At 41.8% G+C, this 18,209-nt stretch overlaps 1 protein-coding gene across 8 annotated transcripts in view; it reads right to left on the reverse strand.

Annotated features, from left to right (window-relative positions):
• The window catches only part of ctif (CBP80/20-dependent translation initiation factor), a 357,703-nt gene that overhangs the window by 285,455 nt on the left and 54,039 nt on the right, over nt 1–18,209 (reverse strand). Inside the window, exon 1 of one of the 8 annotated variants that reach the window (XM_059649775.1) lies at nt 9,613–9,756. The exons of 6 other annotated variants lie outside the window; for them this stretch is intronic. The gene's annotated coding sequence lies outside the window, so the exon portion shown is untranslated. One more of the 8 variants, XM_059649782.1, reaches the window with a different exon arrangement.

Genomic DNA, 18,209 nt, shown 5'->3' on the forward strand with positions numbered 1-18,209 from the left:
GAATAGATCAGGTGCTGTGCCGGAGGGATCTTGGACACAGTTCTTGTTGCATCTGCAACTGCAAACTGCTCATGACACTGGAACAGGAGGCCACACAAGTTGGGAGTGAGAAACGTGGTAATGGTAGGACATAGTACAATTGGAGAGATACTGCTCTCTGCACCTGCAATTATGAGTTCCAATAATTGTGTGATCTGTCCTGTCCATGAACTTAAGCATAGTACTTGATCTAATAGAGGTCAGAGAAAACAGTTTAAGAATATTGATGGGCCTGTGAAAAATCAGGCAAATTGATTCAGTACATGGGAAAAATTTTCCACAACTTGAACCACGTGGTGGTGTTTCATGCAACAAGTGGTAAGTCAGAAACTGACTGCAAAACTTTAACACAGAGAAGCAACAAAAACTGAAGCAGAGAATAGAACCCCGGCTCATGCACCTCCCTTCCTTAGGGCAACTCTCATGATCAGCACCCAAAACTCATGGCTACACAAGTAATGAAGCTCGACAGATGTCATCCATATTCTGAAGGACTGATGACAATAACTATGTCTGCCGTTTACCAGGCTTAAAGAACTGCCGATTCTGGAACCTGAAAGAAAAACTGAACAAAATATTGTTGGAGAGACGCAGCAATCTAGCTTCTAGCAGAGACAACATTACAAGATGAGAGTCTTCTTCTGACAGGGTCCAGTTCTGAAGGAGGAGGATCCATCTTATTGCGGTTATGGAGGACCCAACCACAAATGGAACGAGGAACAAGGTCCTTCTCAGAGTTTGATGATTCAAATTAAACACAGAACCTCGCAGTTATTAATATCCATACTGTCACCTGAGCCACGATTGGAGCATTAGGGACAAACAATTTTTGCTATCATGGGAAAGTAGTCTATATAAATAGTGGACACATTGATTTTAAAATGATCTCCTCAAAATGGAAGGTTTCAAACTTATTATTTTTATTCAAGAAAGATGCATGAGGAAACAAGAAACTACAAGTCAGAATTTATCATGAAATTAGTAACAGGTCTCAGAAAATAATTTCTTTGAACATAGTAAATGGAATTATGATGGGGAAATCACACTCAACAAATCTAATGAGTTTTCCATGTTGTATTTGGCAGGGTGGGGGGAACCAAAGCTCGAATATTTGGATTGTCAAAAAAATTGATAAGTTACTATACAAAAGGTTACACCAAATTAAGGCTCGCAGATTTGGGGCTATGCAGTAGCATGGATTGGGAGTTGGTTATTAGGCAGTAAGCAGTAGGAATAAGGGAGCCATTTTTTGTATTGGCAGTAAATCACAATGGCATACTGCGACATTCAACACTGGCTCCTCAGCTATTTCCAGTAACAGAACTGGATACATAACTTTCAATGCATAAGTTATCATGCTGGTACAGCAAGTAATTAGAATAGCAAATAGTATGTTTGTCTTTATTTAAAAAAATTCAGAGTACAAGTGGTTTTACTGAATAGGTGCCATAAAACTACTGGAGTGCTTTTGGTTTCCTTACCTAAAGAAGGAAGGACAATGAAAGTTCATTAAATTGCTTCCGGAGATGATGAGATTGCACTATGAAGAAAGATTACAGGTGACAGGAACGTTCTAATTACAAAATTCTTAAGGGTCTTTAAAGGGTAAATATTTCCCTGACATTATAGAGCTAGGATCAGAATAAGTGCTGGCCATTTAGGATTAAAATGAGGAAAAGTTTCTAATTGGGGATTGTTGGAATTCTGTATCCAAGGAACCAGTAAACCCATGCCCTTGGAGCATTAGCTTAGGGCCATTTATCACAACAGTGCCTCCCATTAGTTAGTGAATTATATATCAATATTATTCTCTCCGTCTCTCCACTCCCCACGCAAACATAATGAGATCTTGATTTTCGCAGTTTTTTTTAAAATATGGGACCTTGATTGAGATGTTTAAAATGGAGTGTCATAGATAAAGGTGGACAGGAAGGTACCTTTCCCCTGGTGGAAAGGTCAATGACTGGGGCATAAATTTAAAGTTAAGGGGCCGGAGGTTTAGAGGGAAAGGAGTGAATTTTTCACTGTGATTGGTGGGAATTTGGAACTCACTGCCTGTGAGGATGGTGGAGGCAGAACCACAAACATTTAAGTAGTATTTAGATGCCAAGGCATACAAGGATATGGACTAAAGGTTGAAAATAGTTAAGATGCTTGTTTTTGACTGGCCCAGACTTTATGGGCCAACAGCCTTTTTCTATGCTATAGCTGTCTATGACTCGATGCCTCAGCCTTTAACAGAAACACTGGGAAAATAAATCAACTTCCCTTCCTCGCCTACTTATGAATAGATTTAATTAATCTGCTAAATACTTTTACAGATATTTAAATGCCATTTGAATGCCTACCATAACTGGTCACTTATCAATATCGATATTGTTTATAGAACATATTGAATCCACCATTGGAACCTGTAGGATTGATGAACTAACAATGATATCATCTGTATATACAAACTTTCAGTTCAGCATTAAATCCCAGCTTTGGTCCTCTAATAGCACAACTGACTCTCATTCAGAAATTTGTGGGGTTAGCAACGGGTCAAGACATGACCAAATAATTTAGATCAATATTCCAGACCTGCACTAAGGTAAAAACTGCTATTGAACTACCTGTTCCTATCATTTTTCGGGTTGACAACCATAGTGCTTTACATCACAACTGAAAAACAACAAGGTCTTCCATGTCAAGTGGCGTTATTTCTGTAACAAGGAGATTTGACTACAAGAATAAATGTATCTTATTTCAATTATTTAGGGCATTGGTGAGTACTGCATGCAATTTTCATCTAAGGAAGGATATACTTGCCCTGGAATGATGGCATCTAGAGGAAAACCCATCCCTAGCTGCCACTGCGAAGGCGGTTGCGAACTGCCTTCTTGAACCTCAGCAGTCCATTTTGGAATAGAGACAACCACATTATTAGGAAGAAAGTTTCAGGATTCTTAACCAGCTCGGAACTTAACAGGCAAGACTTGGTCTAAATAACTCACTTTCTAGAACTAAACTAAACATTACAGAGTTGAAGACCAAGTTTTGAATATTCTGAATCAATAGAAACAGCATACATTATAGCTATCATTTCAGTTGTGAATTTGAACACAAAACTAAAAATGTCAACTGCAGGCTACAACCTATCTAGACAGGAACAAGCATCTAGAAACAGCCACTTGACTGTTTTCAGCAAATCACACTTAAAACTGGACAGTTGAGAAGTATTTATTTCCCCTCAATATTCAAACATTGGCAAATATAAAATTTGCCATGATCCTGAACAATTTGGCATATTTTATGATTCTTCTGCATTTAATTCTTTGATATATTCAATTAGTAACTTGAAGCAGTTTGACTGATATGGAATAATAGCTGGAAAAATGAATTAACACAGATTTAGTAGGATAATAGGTCAACAACATCGTGGGCCGAAGGGCCTGTACTGTTCTGTGTTCTATAAACATCTTAAAATCAGCAAGATGAATCCACTACTATTCATAAACCAATTTCAAACAAAGTTTCATCAAAACTTAAAATTTTGTAAATTATTAGTGTACAGTCAGTTTGAGATTTTAATATATAATCAAAAAGCTTTAGAAGTAAAACACAGCCTCCTCAAAGACCTGAAACAAGTGTGACAAAAAGAAAGTTGCATTAAAAATAATTCAGAGATAATGGGGACTGCAGATGCTGGAGATTCCAAGATAATAAAATGTGAGGCTGGATGAACACAGCAGGCCAAGCAGCATCTCAGGAGCACATAATTCATTCAATTTGGAGCATGGTCAATTTTGTAGCAAGAGCTGCCAACTAACTTTATGTTTAATCAGTAAACTAGTGGAGGAAAAAAACAGAAACACACTTTAGTGCTGGTCATTATGTCCTGTAAACAAAAATGCAAAAATATTTAAGAAAAATCAGTCTTTAAACAGTATAATAAAATGTGAGGCTGGATGAACACAGCAGGCCAAGCAGCATCTCAGGAGCACAAAAGCTGACGTTTCGGGCCTAGACCCTTCATCAGTGTGCTCCTGAGATGCTGCTTGGCCTTTTGTGCTCCTGAGATGCTGCTTGGCCTGCTGTGTTCATCCAGCCTCACATTTTATTATCTTGGAATCTCCAGCATCTGCAGTTCCCATTATCTCTGACCCCAGTCTTTAAACAGTTACTTGTCAATGTGTAGGTGTGGAATAAAAATAGTACCACCAGCAACATGACCCTCCAACTGTATTCCTCACTTATGCAATCAATAAACTTTAACCTCTTATGAATATATATTTCACCTTTGTATATTTTTGCGACATGCAAGGCATTTCTCTTCTCTACAGACTAAGCAAAAGTTGGAGATCACACAACTAAATGACAAGAGCTGGTATTGTCATGAGGTGTTAAATGCCCTTAGTCTAGCGTGCCTTTCAGCTGGCTGACAAGGTCAAATTTGTAATTCAGCCATTGATTAAAGAGGCCATTTCCCAGTATCACAAAATGAAATGAACGGAGTTGCACATAACTAGTTATTTACTACAAACATAGAAATGAACATTTCATTAAGGTAGGTTGATAAATAAGACTGCACTCACCTGTTATGTTAAAATAGAAATTCTGCTTCAAAAACTGAAGAATCCAACAATGATTGAGTTGTATTTGAGGCCTAGGCCAATGATATGATTTATTTGTCAATTTTTAATCAAAACTTCAAAGTCAAATGATGTATTAAAACAGATGACCAAAAAGATTGGTATCAATGAGCACTTCACAGAAGCTATGAAATATGAAGAAAGAGTGAATTTGGAACCAAGTAGCTGAAAGCACCTTCACAAATGGAGTGATAAAAGTCTTACATGCATACAGTTGGCCTGAATTGGAGAAAAAGATCGCTGATCATTATAGGATTGAAGGAGGTAGTGCAGGAAGTCATGGAAAAATTTGAAACTAATAATCAGCATTTTAATATCAAGATGCTTCTGTACTGGGAAACACCGCAAGTCAGCGATTATGAGGATGATGGCTGAATGGTACAGTTAAATTTGGGCAGCACAATTTCAAAGGAGCTAAAGTATGTAAGGATTTGGTGGGAGGCCACTGAGGGAAGACAGAGGGAAGAAGCAGGGAAGAAGCGGAACAGTGGACACATCCTAAAGTGAGATTTTTGCACTTGTTAGGTAATTAAGTTTCTGTTGCCTCAATTATCTGTGATTTTTAAAATTAGCTTTTAAAGATGTGGCAATGTGGGTTTTGCTGCCAACTTCTAGCTGGTCTCAAAAGTGTTGCATATTTTCCTTGAACTTCTGCTGTGCAAGTGGTAGAAGCACTCCCTCTTTGTCCTTGGAATAGAGTTCCAAGAATTAGCTAATTTATCGTGTACTGCTTTGTACAAATAAGTGATTAGATATAGTAAGAATTCTTTTATTTTCGGTATCTCAACTTTTTAGATGTCACGACTATAGGGGTCTACATGCACATGGTTACACTAGTGTCAAAAGAGAACCAGGTAGGAAAAGGGGGAATCTTCTTCCCCTATGTACTTTTATTGTTGCTCTCCTATCTCAAATTCTTCCCACTCCCTAATATCGTATACTTAAATATGCTTTCTCCTAATAACTTTAAAAAGGTAGAGATCATTGTGTGGGGGGGGTTTTGGGTTAGAACATAGAACAGTACAGAACAGGCCCTTCAGCCCACAATGTTGTGCCGACCATTGATCCTCATGTGTGCACCCTCAAATTTCTGTGACCATATACATGTCCAGCAGTCTCTTAAATGACCCCAATGACCTTGCTTCCACAACTGCTGCTGGCAACGCATTCCATGCTCTCAACTGTGTAAAGAACCCGCCTCTGACATCCCCTCTATACTTTCCACCAACCAGCTTAAAACTATGACCCCTCGTGCTAGCCATTTCTGCCCTGGGAAATAGAGTTGATAGCCAGAGACTATCTATGCCTCTCATTATCTTGTATACCTCAATTAGGTCCCCTCTCCTCCTCCTTTTCTCCAATGAAAAGAGACCAAGCTCAGTCAACCTCTCTTCATAAGATAAGCCCTCCAGTCTAGGCAGCATCCTGGTAAACCTCCTCTGAACCCTCTCCAAAGCATCCACATCTTTCCTATAATACGGGGACCAGAACTGGACGCAGTATTCCAAGTGCAGTCTAACCAAAGCTTTATAGAGCTGCAACAAGATCTCACGACTCTTAAACTCAATCCCCCTGTTAATGAAAGCCAAAACACCCTATGCTTTCTTAACAACACTGTCCACTTGGGTGGCCATTTTAAGGGATCTATGTATCTGCACACCAAGATCCCTCTGTTCCTCCACACTGCCAAGAATCCTATCCTTAATCCTGTACTCAGCTTTCAAATTCAACCTTCCAAAATGCATCACCTCACATTTATCCAGGTTGAACTCCATCTGCCACCTCTCAGCCCATCTCTGCATCCTGTCAATGTCCCGCTGCAGCCGGCAACAGCCCTCTATACTGTCAACACCTCCGACCTTTGTGTCGTCTGCAAACTTGCTGACCCATCCTTCAATCCCCTCATCCAAGTCATTAATAAAAATTACAAACAGTAGAGGCCCAAGGACAGAGCCCTGTGGAACTCCACTCACCACTGACTTCCAGGCAGAATATTTTCCTTCTACTACCACTCGCTGTCTTCTGTTGGCCAGCCAATTCTGTATCCAAGCAGCTAAGTTCCCCTGTATCCCATTCCTCCTGACCTTCTGAATGAGCCTACCATGGGGTTCTTCTTTGTTGAGTGGATTGAGTATAAAATTTCCACTAAACTACATTGACATTATAAAATTCAAAAATGATAAATGTACTTAAAGTAAAATGCACAAAGCCATTCCTGTAGAGTTGTTCTAAAGGCAGGCCACTGGACCTGAAGTATTAACTGCTTCCCCTCCACGGGTCTGCTGGGAAATCTCAGCAATCTGATTTCCAGCATCTGCAATTTTTTGTCACAGCCCCAGTTATCACAGATCAAGAAGATTCTGGGTTAGTTTGCACCAAGTTGGCTGATATTAAAGATAATGGGAACTGCAGATGCTGGAGAATCCAAGATAAAGTGTGAAACTGGATGAACCTTTTCTGAGGAAGGGTCTAGGCCCAAAACGTCAGCTTTTGTGCCCCTAAGATGGTGCTTGGCCTGCTGTATTCATCCAGCTCCACACTTATCTATGGCTGATATTAAGTTCCATTATTATCAGTCATATGATCTTTGGGTCATTATAACCCTTATGTCACAACAAAACAAATCAAGATGTTTTCTATTGTGGTCTTAAGCAAATGTTGTCAACTTTGTCCCTAAACTAGGCGCAAAGGAAGAATGTTAAAAGCCACAGCCCAAAAAACCCGATTGCACCCAGCTTTTGAGTTAGGTAACAAACATCTAGGTTTTTCACCTCAACACCAGTGTACACATGGAGAGACCAGGCAAGGACAGAATACAAGCCTGATTATATCAATACTTATGCAAATAAAGGACATTTTAGACAAGGTATTGGAGCACAGCTGTCATTCTTGAAATCTATGAATGTTTTGAGTTCTTCAAAAAAAGAGGAAAAAAAGAGTGCAAAATTTCAAGAACTGCACTTGCAACCAAATAAAGTCTCAATCCATGAATATAAAAATTTCTAGAAAAGCTCAACTGGTCTAGCAACATCTGAGGGGACAGGCTACCAGCCCCGAAACGCTAACACTGCCTTCTCTCCATACGTGCTGCAAGACCTGCTGAGCTTGTTCCAGCAATTTGTTTTGTTTCTTATCTACAGTTCTTTGTTTTTACAAAATCTCAAACCATATCAGTAGTCAACAAAAAAAAATGTTCTCTGATAAAGGGTCTAGGCCAGAAACGTCAGCTTTTGTGCTCCTGAGATGCTGCTGGGCCTGCTGTGTTCATCCAGCCTCACATTTTATTATCTTGGATTCTCCAGCATCTGCAGTTCCCATTATCGCTTCAAATTGCATTGCATATTGTTTTCATTACACACTTAGAACTAAGTATTTTAAAATAAGGTGAAGTATAACATACACGTGCAACATTGTTGCTGCTTCATGAGACAAATACTAGATATAGGTAGTTCAGGACTGAGTATTTAAAATTCTTCGTCATGGCGCAACCCCAATCCAAATAAACTAACCACCAACAGATTCAGTGTTAAACACATCATGATAGGTAGTGAATTCAATCCGTTTTGTGCTGAGTTAGCTAACCTGATGAGGAACACAAGATATTGTTTTTGAACTGCAGAAATCGGACCACAACCCTGCTCCTAACCCTGTCCAGTTACCCCTATTAAACGTCTGTATGGGCTCGGCCTCAAATTCGAAACCCCACCCCGCGCTTAAGTAAGCATTTCTCGCTCGAGATCTGTCGACCTATCAAGTAGGACACTAGAAGTGCCTCGCAACACCTCTGGGAGCAGATCCCAGGTTTCAGAAGAAAACCGGAGTGGGATTGATTAAATTGGGTCGAAGACGGGTTGGTGACGAACACCACACGCACACACACTGCTTAATCTCAAGGAGCCTAAAATTGGTTTTGGTGAAGCTGACCTCATCCCGATTTTGCAGGAAATGCCTGGTCTGAAGGAATTGTCTGCCTGTCACGTGGCAGCAGCTGGTCAAGGTCTGAGAGGCTGCCTCACCCCTTCCAGACAGTCTGCTCTAGGTAGGCCGGACTGTCCGGCTTTGGGGCAAAGCGCTGAAAAAGCAAAGGATTCATTCCGCCGGTCAGAGGCGGGGGAGGAGGAGGAGAGAGAAAGAAGGGGGAAGGTGTTTTGGGGTTGGGGAAAAAATGGTCTCAAGGCAAACAGCCGCGCCCAAATCCTTTTATGGACCGTTTGTCATTGCGGATCATGTTAAATATGAATTACCACAGTGGGATATAAATACATTCACGGCCTACGTATTAATATAACCTTTCCTCCCAAATGATTTTTTGAAGGTATACTAGGAATACAACGCGTTGACAGTTAGTCAACGATGTATTGTGTTTGAAAGGAGGAAATTATAGTTTGAAATTTCCTCACCCCGTCGCCAATATTTGTTCAAAAATCGACTGAAGATGCACTGCGTAGCTAAATATGTCGCTGCATAATGCATCTATATAATTAAACAAGATTGATCTCTTTTGTCACAGATCCCCATAGACCGTTCATTGGTCACAAATCCCCACAAATTTCAGAAAACAAACGAATAAGTCAGTTTGCTTACTGCAAGGCATGCTTTACTCCCTTCAAAACAAAAATCACTGCAATACGCAATCTACACAATCCTGCGTTTCAGCAGCCAACCGTCCCATCCATTCATTTTATAAACAATTCATAGAATATCCGAAGTTGACACGGATCACGCGTCCTAACTCTCCCAATATGGCACAAGCCGGTATCGAAGTGAGTGCGACTCTCTCTCCCACGCACATTTCGCAATGAAACATCCGCAATCTTACTTTTGTAACGTTTTCGATCCCCTCATGGCAACACAATCGAAACTACATTTGCTATTCTCAGACAAAATAACATCCGCAGAAACAGCAAACTCCAGCTCACGATTCGAGAAAGCATTGTCTGACCTTTGAAATATCTCTGGGGTCCCTCTTGGATCCTCAGACTGAACACTGTTTACCCCCACCACAACCCCTTCTTGGGAGTGGATCACTCTCCTAAAGCCCACGCTCAGGGGTTTCTGTTCAAGCTGCCACTGCCACAAAATACACGCAATGATGCGGGAATGTGACGCGGCCCCAGCACGCTCCTCTGGACATTAACATTGCTGCACACTAGCATTCTGGGATCTGTAGTTCATTTCAAACATGAATATCGCCTTCTTTCCTCTGCATTTGTTCCCCTGTTACAACTTACCATCGACAAGTCAACGCTGTCTGATGAATCAATGCCTGACAGGTTTTATGACGGATTTTGGGAATGTCTTAAATATCATCTCGCTCGAGCTAATTTAAGAAATCTTTCAGTTTTTGAATTTGAAGGGACAATAACCAATATCACTTTTCATTGTCAATGATGTACAGGCTAAGTTCTAGAGTTTCTTTACCAAACTTGTCCATCTCAGACAAATTGCTTCTCCAGCAATTACTGTTTTGTTGGAGATTTCCAGCATCCACAGTTCTTTGTTTTATGCACTGACTACTAAACAATAATAGTAACCAAATGAAAACAATACACTGACAATATTGAACAGGCCTGGCAGCATGTGGAGAAAAAGAGAGTTAAAGTTTCAGAACAACAACTCTAAACAAAACTGCATCTTCCATTTATAGTGTCTTGAATGTATTCAAATATCCCAAAGTGCTTCACAGGAATACTCTCAAATAGCATTTGACACCAAGCCACAAGAAACATTAGTGCAGGTGACCAAAAGCTTAGAACAGTGTAGGGTTTAAACAGCATCTTAAGAGGAAAGAAAGACAGAAATTCCAAACTTTATAGTCAAAGTAGCCAAACTAACAGCAGAGTGATTAAAATCAGGGTCATGCAAGATATCTGGAAAAACTCTAAGACTCATGACAAGGATAAAGAGACAGAAAGGGCAAGGCCATGAAAGATTTAAAATCAAATCCCATAAGGGGAAAAAAGACAAGCTCTCAATGACTGATCACTAAGCTGGGACAGTATTACAAGGCTTTGAGAGAGTTTGCTATGTACAAATTGGTTGCAATGTTTCCTTCATGACAGCCTTGACTACACTTCAAATGTAATGCATTGACAAAGTATTTTAGAAAGTTCAAAAGATTATGAAATACATTCCAAGGACAACTTTCCTTCATTTCTTTCATTCCTGCACCATTTATTCATGAAGCTAACAGTTGAAACAGCATGATCTTCAGAATCATCCTAATTGTGTCCTCAATATAGTCAATTGAAACACTACACAAACAGCTAACATTTATTAAACCATCAAAGCTAATATTTACACATTCTTGTTCTCTAATGAGTTTAAAAATGCTATTATTGCAGAGCCAAAGTTGACTTACTAAAGGGTAGAAAGATATTCAAACAATCATTTAATAACCATCAAGTCCTTATATAAAGCCTCTTCAGTAGTAAACCCCCAAGAAGCTATTGAGTAACTCAATCATCTATGTTCAGGTGCCAGTGCTTAATTGATTTGGAGGTCATCAAGGTTAGAAAATGGCTATAGGATGACTGATATCAGATGAGTTGAATTCACTTTGTACATTTGACACTAATATTTTGCAAAAGATTTGTGAAATTAAGATTATGATGTTTCCAGTTGTTAGTTTTAGTTCTTATAGTGTTTGTAAATACAGCATATCCACTTCTAACAGAAAAGTTAGTCAGGTAAAAATTGTTTAAGAAAACAAGCATCTAGATAGAAACAACACTAGTGTGAGACTTTGATGAAGTTATCAAATGAGGTAATATTTAAGACAGTAAATCCCTACACAACTCTACATAAACTTAGAGACAACATATCATGGAACTGGAAGAACACAGCAGACCATACAGCAACAGAGAAGCACAAAAGTTGATGTTTCATGTTGGGACCCTTCTTCAGAAATGGGGAAGGGAAAGGGAGCTGGCAAATAAATAGAGAGAAGGGGTGGCGTTGGTTAAGGTAGGTGGGATGGTGATAGGGGAGTGCAGGTAGGGAGTGGTGGGGATTGGTCAGTGGGAAGGAAGGGACAGATAGGTGGGAGAGAAGATGGACAGATTGTGTCAGGTCAAGGAGGCAGGGACGAGAGGGAGGCTTGGACATGGGAATGAGGCTGGGGGTGGGGGCATTTTAAAACTGGTGAATTTCTTATTTAGGCCATCAGGAGCAGCCACTTTATTCGGAGTTTTCTATAGACTCCCCAACAGTAACAGAGACACTGAGGAACAGATTGGGAGGCAGACTGTGGAAAGGTGTAGAAGTAATAGCGTTGTTGTCATGGGTGATTTCAACTTCCCTAATATAGACTGGAACCTCCTAAGTGCAAAGAGTTTGGATGGAACAGATTTTGTCAAATGTGTCCAGGAAGGATTTCTGACTCAATATGTAGATGGGCCAACCAGAGGGGAGGCCATATTGGATCTGGTGCTTGGCAACGAACCAGGCCAGATGTCAGATCTCTCGGTGGGAGTGCATTTCAGCGATAGTGATCACAACTCCCTGACCTTTACTATAATCACGGAGAGGAACAGGAACAGATGGTATGGGCAAGTATTTAATTGGGGGAGGGGGAATTACACTGCTATTAGGCAAGAACTATGGAGCATAAATTGAGAACAAATGTTCTCATGGAAATGCAAGGCAGAAATGTGGAGGTTGTTTAGGGAGCACTTGCTATGAGTACTGGATAGGTTTGTCCCACTGAGGCAAGGAAGGGATGGTAAGGTGAAGGAACCTTGGATGTCAAGACATGTGGAACATCTTGCCAAAAGGAAGCTTGCTTAAGGTTAGGGAAGCAAGGATCGGACAGGGCTCTACAGGTCTACAAGATACCCGGGAAGGAACTAAAGAATGGACTTAGGAGAGCTAGGGGGGGGGGGGATCTGGCGGGTGGGATTAAGGAAAACCCCAAGGCATTCTATGCTTATGTGAGGAACAAGAGGATGGCCAGAATGAGGGTTGGGCCAATCGAAAACTTGTGCACAGAGTTGGAGGAGGTTGGGGAAGTCCTTAATGAATACTTCGCTTCAGTCTTCACCAGTGAGAGGGACCTTGACGTTTGTGTGGACAGTGTGAAACAGGCTATTATACTTCAAACAGGTTGATGTTAGGAAGGAGAATGTGCCAGAAATTTTGAAAAACATGAGAATAGATAGATCTCCTGGGCCAGATGGGATATGCCAAAGGTTGCTACATTCCCTTTGGGAATGATCTTTGTGTCCTCACTGGGCACTGCACTAGTACCAGATGATTGGAAGATGGAAAATGTCATTCTGTTGTTCAAGAAAGGGAATAGGGATAATCATAAGATCATAAGAACTTGGAGCAGGAGAAGGCCATCTGGCCCCTCAAGCCTGCCCCACCATTTAATAAGATCATGGCTGATCCTTTTGAGACTCAGCTCCACTTACCCGCCCACTCACCATAACCCTTAATTCCTTTACTGTTCAAAAATTTATCTAGCCTTGCCTTAAAAACATTCAGTGAGGTAGCTTCAACCGCTTCACTGGGCAGGGAGTTCCACAGATTCACAACCCTTTGGGTGGAGAAGTTCCTCCTTACCTCAGTCCTACATCTGCTTCCCTTTATTTTGAGGCGATACCCTCTAGACTTAGTTTCACCCGCTCCACCTTATCTATTCCCTTCATAATCTCATAAATTTCTATAAGATCTCCCCTCATTCTTCTGAATTCCAATGAGTATAATCCCAGCCTACTCAGTCTCTCCTCATAATCCAACCCTCTCAGCTCTGGAATCAATTGAGTGAATCTCATCTGCCCCCCTCCTGTGCTAGTATATCTCTTCTCAAGTAAGGAGACCAAAACTGCACACAGTACTCCAGGTGTGGTCTCACCAGGAACCTATGCAGCTGCAGCATACCGCCCTGTTTTTAAACTCCATCCCTCAAGCAATGGCAGACAAAATTCCATTTGTCTTTTTAATCACCTGCTGCACCTGCAATCCTACTTTTAGTGAATCATGCACAAGGACACCCAAGTCCCTCTGCACAGCAGTGTGCTGCAATCTTTTACTAGTTAAAACATTGTCCATTTTGCTGTTATTCCTATCAAAATGAATGATGTCACACTTATCAACATTGTCCTCCATCTGCCAGCCCTTTGCCCACTCACTTAGACTATCTATATCCCTCTGCAACCTTTCAGTCTCTTCTGCACGCTTTGCTCTACCACTCACCTTCATGTCATCTGCAAATTTTGACACATCACACTTCGTCCCCAACTCCAAATCATCTATGTAAATTGTAAACAATTGTGGTCCCAACACTGAGGCACACCACTAGCCACTGAGAACTGTGAAAAAATATTTTGAAAATTCTCCACTGTTCCTGAATTGATCCACCATAAAGTTTTTGCTCCCATTCTACCCTAACTAACTCCTCCCTCATCCCATCACAGTCTCCTTTGTTTAAGCACAGGACATTGGCACTGGATTTAACCTTCTCACACTCCATGTGTATTTTAAATTCGATCATACTGTGGTCACTCCTTCCGAGAGGATCCCTAACTGTCAGATCATTAATTATTCCTGTCTCATTACACAGGACTATATCTAGGATAGCTTGCTCCCTCATTGGTTCCATTACATATTGTTCAAGGAAATTATCGCAGATGCATTCTATGAATCTCTCCTCAAGGCTGCCATGGCTGACCTGGTTTGACCAGTCGATATGTAGTTTAAAATTCCCCATGATAATTGCTGTACCATTGTTACTTGCATTAGCTATTTCTACGCTAATTGCCCGCCCCACCACAATGTCATTATTTGGTGGCCTATGGACGACACCAATCAGTGACTTCTCCCTGATCTTCCTAATTTCCACCCAAATGGATTCAACCTATTGTTCAGTAGAACCTATATCATCTCTCAGTTCCTTAAAGATCAGAGCAACACCACCTCCCTTACCTTCCAAACAGTTTGATACCCCTGGATATTTATCTCCTAGTCATGATCATCCTGCAACCTCGTCTCTGTAATGGTTGCTAAATCATACCCATTTGCCGTCAACTCATCCACCTTGGTTCAAATGCTCCGAGCATTCAGATAAAGTGCCCTTATGCCAGTTTTTGCACCTTCTTTTCGAGTTCTATCACCTCCATTACTAAGAACTCTCGAGTTCTCTTTCCCTTTATCTTTTTTCCTAATTTTCAATGGAGTTGAAACTTCCTCATCACCTGCTAACCTGCTGCTTTGCCTTCCATTTATTGTTATAATCCCTCTACGCTCACTTCTCCCTTCCCCCCGACCTACTAGTTTAAAGTCCTATTGACCACCCTATTTACCCTTTTCGCCAGAACACTGGACCCGGCCCTGTTCAGGTCGAGTCCATCCCAGCAGTATAGATCCCTCCGGTCCCAGAATTGATGCCAGTGCCCCACGAAAAGGAAACCCTCTTTCCCACACCACTTTTTTAGCCACATGTTTACTTCCCTGATCCTTGCCTCCCTATGCCAATTTGCAGGTGGCTTGGGCAGCAATCCAGAGATTATGATTCTTGAAGACCTGTTTTTTAATTTTGTTCCTAGCTTTTCATAATCCCAAGACAGGTCTTTTTTCCTGGTGCTGCCTGTGTTGTTGGTACCTACATGGACCACAACAACTGGATCCTCCCCCTCCCTCCCTAGTATCCTCTCAAGCCTGTCAGAGATGTCCTGCACCCTGGCACTGGGCAGGCAACTCACCGCACAGGACCCCCTAACCTGCTCACAAAGGATACTGTCTGTCCCCCTGATGATGGAATCCCCTACAACTACAATCTGTCCTTTAGCTCCCTCCCCCTTGAACGGCCTCCTGGACCATGGTGCCATGGTCAATTGACCCATGCTTCCTGCAGCCCTGTTCCTCATCCACGCAGGGAGCAAGGGCCTCATACCGGTGGGAAAATGTCAAGGGGCCCGGCTCCTGTGTTCCTATCTGCAGGGTCCCTCCACCTGCCTCACTCACAGTCACACACTGCTGTCCCTGCCCGCTGATTGAATTAACATTAGTTAATCTGCCGGGTGTGACTGCCTTCTGGAACACAGTGTTCCAGGTATTTCTCCCTCTCTCCTGGATGTGCCACAGTGTTTGGAGTTCAGATTCCAGCTCATCAATTCTGAGCTAGAGCTCCTCAAGCATCCAATACTTGCTGCAGATGTGGTCACTGCCGTTCTCAATGGGATCAGCTAGCTCCCACATCATACAGCTACAACACATCACCTGGCCTGCCGTCTCTACTTAGTTAATTATTTAAAATTAATTAGTTTATTTTTAGTTTTGCAGTGTTCTCTCTTTAAGTGTTCTCTGCACCAGTAAGGTTACTCCACTATATACTCAAACAGACTCTGGCTTTGCCTTCCAAACCGCTCCCAGAGGATTTGGCGTCTTGGTGACCTCCCTGAAAGATAACAAAGAGATGAGGAATAAAAAACTGCAACTAGCTTACCTGCTCACCGCACTTAGTCATTATTATTAGGTTAGAGCAGGGCGGGAGACACTACACGTGTTGTGTCTTGGGTATTAGTTAACTCCCAAATTTACTGGATGAAAGATAACTGTTACCCAGCCGACCACTTGTGTGCACTGTGGGACTCCTCCTCCACTGAACAACTGAAGACCGCAGTCACGCGAGGTAAGACTTTTCTAATGAAAGCTGACCTTCCCGGCTGCCCTCACACTCTCTCCCAGACTCCCGCTGCTGAACAACTGAAAACCTTACCTTCCCATCGGCCCCTGGTTCGCACTGCTGCCGCTGAAAATAAGAATCCTGTGAATTACAGACCAGTCAGTCTTACTTCTGCACTTGTCAAATTATTGGAGAGGATTCTGAGAGATAATTTTTATGATTTTTATCATTATTTGGATAAGTACATTTTGATTAGAAATAGTCAGCATGACTTTGTGAGGGGCAGGTCATGCCTTACAAGCCTTACTGAATTCTTTGTGGATGGGACAAAACACATTGATGAAGGCTGAGCAGTGGATGTGTGTTTATGGATTTCAGCAAGGCATTTGATAAGGTTCCACATGGTAGGCTCATTCAGAAAGTAAGGAGGCATGGGATTCAGGGAAATTTGGCTGTCTGGATACAGAATTGGCTGTCCAATAGAAGACAGAGGGTGGCAGTCGATGGAAAGTATTCAGCTTAGATCTTGATGACCAGGGGTGTTTTGCAGGGATCTGTTCTCGAACCTCTGCTCTTTGTGACCTTTATAAATGACTAGGATGAGAAAGTGGAAGGGTGTGTTAGTAAGTTTGCTGATGACATGAAGGTTGGTGTAGTTCTGGATAATGTGGTGGGCTATTGTAGGCTGCAACAGGACATTGACAGGATGCAGAGCTAGACAAAGAGGTGGCAGATGGAATTCAACCCAGAAAAGGCTGAAGTGATTCAGTTTGGAAGGTCGAATTTGAATGTAGAATACAGGGTTATTGGTAGGATTCTTGGCAGTGTGGAGGAACAGAGGAATCTTGGGTTCCACGTCCATAGGTCCCTCAAAGTTGCTACCCAAGTTGATAGGTTTGCAAAGAAGACGAACGGTGTGTTGGCTTTCATTTGCAGGGGAATTGAGTTTAAGAGCAGCGAGGTTATACTGCAGCTCCATTAAACCCTGGTTAGACCACACTTGGAATATTGCGTTCAGTACTGGTCACCTCATGCTCAGGGGATGTGGAAGCTTTAGAGCGAGTGCAGAGGAGATTTCCCAGGATGATGCCTGCACTGGAGGGTAGGTCTTATGAGGAAATGTTGAGGGAGCTGGGGCTTTTCTCATTGGAGCAATGAATGTTAGAGGTGACTTGATAGAGGTGTACAAGATGATGACAGGCATAGATAGATTGGATAGCTAGGGTGGAAATTGAGGGGGCAAATTTTAAGGTAATTGGATGAAGATCTCGGGGAGATGTCAGAGGTAGGTTCTTTAAACAGAGAGCCATGGGTGAGTAGAATGCACTGCCAGCGATGATGGTGGAGTCAGAAACATTTGAGACATTTAAGCGACTCTTGGATAGGCACATGAATGATAGTAAAATGTAAGGTATGCAGGATGGTGTGATCTTAGAGTAAGATAATAGGTTGGCACAACATCGTGGGCCGAAGGGCTTGCACTGTGCTGTATTATTCTGTGCTCTGTGTTCAATAATCAGGTTGTGGGGTAGAAAATAATTCAAGAGATAGAAAAAGCATGTAAGAAAGGCACTATTACAATTATAAAAGAAGACTTCAACATGCAGGTGGATTGGGCCAATCAGGTTGGTCGTGGATCCCAAGAAAAGAAATCCATGGAATGTTTACAAAATGGATTTTGGAGCAGCTTGTGTTACACCGTATGAGGGAGCAAGCAATTCTGGATTTAGTGATGTGCAATGAGGCTGACTTGATTAGAGAGATTAGGGTGAAGGAATCCATTCAGCCTGCAGTTTGAGAGGAAGCAGCTTGAATTAGATGTAATGGTATTACAATTGAGTAAAAGTAACTAACATGAGGGAGAAGCTGGCCAAAGTTTATTAGAAGGGAAGCCAAGCAGGGAAGAAGGTAGA

The sequence above is a fragment of the Stegostoma tigrinum genome, chromosome 1, assembly GCF_030684315.1.
Source record: "Stegostoma tigrinum isolate sSteTig4 chromosome 1, sSteTig4.hap1, whole genome shotgun sequence".
NCBI lineage: Eukaryota > Metazoa > Chordata > Chondrichthyes > Orectolobiformes > Stegostomatidae > Stegostoma > Stegostoma tigrinum.